Here is a 6,000-nt window from a genome sequence, read left to right on the forward strand (position 1 = left end):
ATCGAGATAAATAATACTTGTACAAAACAAGTGATATGATAAGACTATTTATATTTGTACTTACAAGTACTTGAACCAAACAGCACCTTAGAATAATTATCTTAGCATAACCACTTCAAAAAAACAATTATCACATTTATTTCTAATAAATTTAATTATTTATTTGATAACTTATCCAAAATAAAACCTGTCCTAAAAAGTGAAAATATTTTTTTTATTTAAATAATTTTTTTGAATAACTTGAAAAAAAAATTAAAAAAATCTAGTCTCGTAAAACAAGGAACAAGAAAAAAGATTATTTTCAAACATAAAAAAATTATATAAACAGTAGCACGTGCACATTATCGTTACTAATAATAATAATGCAGTACAGGGTGCTCTTTTTACAAGTTCAACTACCTAATGATGCAATTTTTTTATATAAATAAAGTAAAATGTTATCTTCATTTCTAATACAGTTTCAAAAAACTCGATTTCTTGAAACTTATATCTCAGATGGGGTATTACCCGACTTTTCTGTAGGAAATGCTCTTACAAACTAGCTATTGTTGAAAACTGACTTCAACATTCCAGGTTTCCAACAGCAGAAAAAATTGCAGCATATGTTGCGCTTGTCAATTTTCTTATTTCTCTTTGCTTGCCTTGTGTCCCGGGGATTTGTGTTTCCCTGAAGGACCTTTACCTTGAGACAACAAAGGCAGTTGCAGTTGTTTCGACTTCAGTTTGAGCGAATTAACCAATGAAGATAACTCGTGCTTCCCTTTTCCTCGAGGCAATCCATCCGTTTTTTCATGTGCATGTTCTTGTTCGGGCACTTCTGAGACTTGACCAAGAACTTCTGAGTGAACCATTGGGCCATTTTCTTGATTGCTAATCTCCCGTTTTTGGGCAATCTGCCTAGAATAAGTCGCACTCCTGTAGCGCCAAAACCATAATTCATTTGCACGCAGTAGACATTGAATGTCTTGAAATTTGATATAAAAAAAATAGCAGAATCTCTTTTGACAGATCGAATAAAAAATACTGTCAGTATCACAACGTAGGCTGTAGTGTGGTAATGCATTAATACGACAACAGGATATATACCTTTTGAACTGAGGATCTGTTGGATCCAAAGCAAAGAGCGGTGAGGTGAATAAAGACGAAAAACGTGGATCATCAACGTCTGCCGTTGGAATTTTTCCCTCGTCTAGAATTTCCGTTCCTTTTTTCCCCTTCTTTTTCTTAGGTTTCAAATTGTAGCCCTTTATATTTGTGTCTCCTCCATTGTCATCAGCAAGTAACAATTCAAGCTCTGCTATGCTTGCTTCAGCTTCTTGGACAGTTTCTTGAATGTAATTTCCTGTCTTAGTGCTTCGGACTTGATTCCTTTTACTGTCTGCGGCTGAAGGCTCATCAATGAAAAAGTCATCCTGATGTTCTGCAGGTTCTGAAATCTTCTGATCAGTATAACCGCCTTCGTCATCTGATGAATAATTGGACCTGTTTTTATTTGCCTTCTTTTTCTCTCTCCTCTTTCTGAGAATCTCATCCCAAACAGTTTCTGATCTCTTGTCTTTCTTTTCTAGTATGCGTTTGCTAATATCTTCTAAGCTGTAATTAAAAGTGACCTCCATGTCCTGATCATCTTCCTCTTCATCATTATCATCTGAACCATCCCCAGACTGGATCAACTCACGGTACATATCTTGTTTTTTGCGTTTTTTCACTAATCTGTCTTCTGTGTCATCAGCACTATCATCATCAGTTCCGCTCTCATCAGATGCCAAAAACTCTTTCAACTCCAGCTCCACAAGCTGAAAACAAAATAAAACTCGTAGCAACAAAGTAATTTTGTTTTTGGGGAATACATGTCGGGCAAGAGACCAAAATCCCATTTTCACCTCCTTAATAAAGACTTTGCAAACCCAAATACTGAGCCAACCGATACCCGGCAATTACCTCATAAATCAATTTGACCATCTTCGAAGGGCATGGAAATTAATATCAAGCAAAAGATTAAAAAAGACCAATTGTTTAGTCCGAGCTATTTCTTATGATTCACTTGGTTTGATCTCTACATGCTAGCAATTTGAGTAAAATAACAATAATAATATGGCAGAATATATTCATGCTCTTACAAACTTCCACAAATAAAGAATTCTAAATGTGAGATAATTACATATTAGATCATTTAATTATAACAGTGATTCCCATACCAAAGTAAGATGACTTGTGGTTTAAACATTTTATATATATATATATATAGTTTGATCTGATGCTCACCTATGTACCCAGCAAGCATTGAGGTGACACTTACCTATAGGATATACAATTTTGATATGATTAATCACATTCAATAAGTGAATGAGATACCTCAACGGTGTAGGTGAACAGCATATTAAAACTGTACATATATATATATAAAAGATCCAGGGCCCACGCAAAATTGCTAATCATGCATGATAGTGAGTAAGCAAAAGCCAACCCACAAACATGAATTAATATGAACCTGATCAGTATTTAGTTTTCTTTTCAAGGTCTTCACGCGCTGTGGTCCATCTTCACCCATGTAAGTTGAACATTGCTCTGTTGCAATGCTCTAGTTTGAAAATCAAGACCTTCGTAGTCAGCTGGTGCCTAACAGAGGACAGAATCAGAATTCAGAACAGTTGATCAAGATTAAATTAGCAACAGAACTCAGATATTTGCAAGGTTTCCTTCACAACCACAAGTTAAAATAGCTGTCGCTGGAACTAACCTAAAATAAGAATCTGACAAAAGAAACTCTACCAGTATCAAATGCTCACAAAAGAATATAATTGGAGAGAGACATCAAGTTATTCTCTTTTTACAAAATGAGCGTGATTAACTTTTTAAAATTAATATTTAAACTTTGGAACCCTGCAAACACCATGATCTATTAGAACATTGAAAAAAAAGAAGAAAGCATATTAAATGGTGGCAATTAGGTTAAGTGATTCGTATACAAATGGAAACAAGTGGCACACATGAGAGTGGCTATAAGGTTAAGCGATTGATATTACCAACGGGAATAAAAGTGACATTAAAAAAAGGACTATCATGAATGGGCCATTTCCTTGACATAGCTGTTTAGTAACATAGTTTAACATGATGCTAGAAACTACAACTGTTCCTTTGATGACCAATAAGATTATAAGCACATGCACTATAAAGGAAAAAAGTTACAAAGCAGATATATTATACAGAGAAAATTTGTTCATGCACTGATCGAGAGTCGAGATTTTACCTCCGTCGCAACATCACGTGGCTGATGTTCAAAATTCATAGAGTCTGGAATAAATCTTAAATCCAGTTTATTTCCAGACCTTTCAAACTCTACCCCATCACAGGCTTTGTAAAGGTAATCTGCTGTAGCACTTGAATCAAATTTCACAACCGCAAAATAGTACCTAATGCAAGAAGGTAACTATCTCATACTTTAGAACTGGAAAATCATTGCTAACAAGTGGGTAAACATTTGTGTCACTTCGAGCAAGTTAAACAGTGGATCTGATTTCACCGTATTTTCATTTATGTGAGACCTCTTCAATTGATTTGCAATCAATACAGTTTAGCATAAAGATGATAAAAAAAAGAGGAAGGGCAACCAACTCAGACCAAAACCCAAAAGATGTATAGCTATTATTTTACGTTCATAGAAAAGAGTAGAACCTACATATTCTCAAAGATCAAACATCACCAGTTTTTTACTCCACCGCAGCCAACTGAACAACAATTAAACAAAACTTATTGTCTAAACCCGAGCATTGGTTATACATCGGATAAACAAGCAGTCAACAAAAAGTAAAACAAGTATATTAAAACACTCAAATCCAGCAATAGATGTCACCTTAGCCTACTTAATTCATAAGCACGTAGCTTCTTTTTATCAATGCCAGCATCCTCATTATCATGTTCCTCGTCATCATCATCAAACAATCCAACAGGACCACGTGTACCTTCCTCTTCCATGCGTTTGAGTCCAAACTCAGATGGATAAACAGTTACAGATAAAATCTGACCCCCTTTAGGAAGAAATGATGTGAGCAAGACATACAAGTCAACTGCCTACATTATTGGAGATTAACTTAGTGAGAAACTAAAAGCACTGACATGATACCATGATATTGAGAGATGTATAAGTCAACTGCCGGCTAAATAATTCAACAACACTTAGTAAATAGTGGATATTCTATGATAACAATAAATAAGTTTCCACATCAAGGCAACATTTAAATTTAATTAATGGAAAACATGGCAGCATGTTTAGAACAGCACTTCAGATGGCGTTAGTATGACACAAAGATTGCAACGACTGCATAAAATTTTGAACAAGACCATGCAAAAGTGGGAAAAAAGTCAAAAACACAATTTTCATCACCTTATAGACTCGTCATTTTGGAAATACAAATGCATCTTGTAAGCCCAAGAACAAGGTAACTCATAAAAATTGGAATGAAGGTTCAAATACGGAGAGCACAGTGTTAGAAAGTAAATTTCATAATACGGTCAACAGCATGTACAAAAATCATGGACAGAATCTGAAAACACAGATTTGTTAAAACGCACCCTCACTTGACTCCAGTCGAGATTAACAACGGCTAGCCTGTGTGTTTCTTTCTCGGTTTCTGGCACAGTTTCTTCCTGTTGCACCACAACGATGAAAAAGTAATTTAGAGAGTTGGCAAAGAATTACAGATCCATCCAAAGTCCATCTCCGCGGAATAAATCAAATCAAACAAAATATAAATCAAAATGGTTCTAACCTGTACCATAAAAGTATCCTCCTCTTCGTCATCCATGGAGTCATCATCTGAATATGTTGAACTAGTGGATGATGACTCATCAAAACCCATCTCCTCTTTGTTCTCATCAAATTTTTCACTATCACTTTCACTCTCAGAATGACTAACAATGCTGCCATTATCAATGCCGCCACCTTCATCTTCTCTTCCTCCTCCTCGAATTGCAGACTTCTCATTCTCCTCTTCTTCTTGAAGAAGACGGTAGTAGTGTTTTAGAGAGGATGAGTTTTTATTTTTGCCAGGTTTACCTCGCTTATCAACGGGGCCGCTCGAGGAGGTAAAGCTTCTATCAGTGAAGACACGTTGGAAACGAGAGTCGATAGCCACTTTCGCCCTCCTCCTTGGAGCCTCCATAAAGCGAGGGTCTGTCTGTGCAGATACGAATCGATCATCCATTATAACTTTAGCTTCTCCAGCGTCCTTTCCCTTCCCAGAACTCTTCTTGTTGCTGCTTTTGTTCTTCTGCTTCTTTTTTTCCTCGGAGCCCATGGATCAAGCCGATTTTCTTGAGAAAAGAAAAGGCTTTCTTTTTTAGTTAGCCTGAGAATGACGCAATGTGAGACAAACGTGACAAAACACCCATAATTTGCTACGATCAAAATATAAAAAGCAATAATGACAGTGAAATCCTAATCATGTTATAAGATAATTCAAGTAACCCGAATGCCAAAGCTCTAATTTGTTACATAGTAAAACTTAACAGTCAATTTGGACGTCGCAGCTCCGGTAGGAGGTTATCAGCGTGAGGACCCAGTTAGGTTCAAAAATATGACAAACGCCGTCGTATGAGCGGAGGAGAGCACGGAGGCGAGTGCGGAAGGAGGACGTCGGTGGCTATAGCCTATAGGTAGAAGTCATAAGGTTCTGTACAAATTAGGGTTTAAACCAAAACGATCCAGTTGAGAGAAGCCAAAAATGTAAAACAGATTTATTCCTCCTCCACATCTAATAAATGAGAGACCACGTTTGGGTCAATTTCACTGGGCCTACAAATTAGATTCTTCTGGCCGATTCAAACCCAATAAAAAATGTAACAGATTTCCTTCCTCGTAATAAAAACACTTATTTAATAATAATAATAGTAGTAGTAGTAATGTCTGTTAGCTTTCATACAAAAAAATAATAATTGTAGTATGGTATAAACTCATTGACCCAACCGTTAAATTAAATCAAAATTGGACGTGATAAGTCG

General features: G+C 36.1%; 1 pseudogene; it reads right to left on the reverse strand.

The window, feature by feature from the left end:
- Positions 1 to 328: 328 nt before the first annotated feature.
- Positions 329 to 5,707, reverse strand: LOC142542315 (pre-rRNA-processing protein esf1-like; annotated as a pseudogene).
- Positions 5,708 to 6,000: the final 293 nt, after the last annotated feature.

This window comes from Primulina tabacum, chromosome 4, assembly GCF_025594145.1.
Source record: "Primulina tabacum isolate GXHZ01 chromosome 4, ASM2559414v2, whole genome shotgun sequence".
Classification (NCBI taxonomy): Eukaryota; Viridiplantae; Streptophyta; class Magnoliopsida; order Lamiales; family Gesneriaceae; genus Primulina; species Primulina tabacum.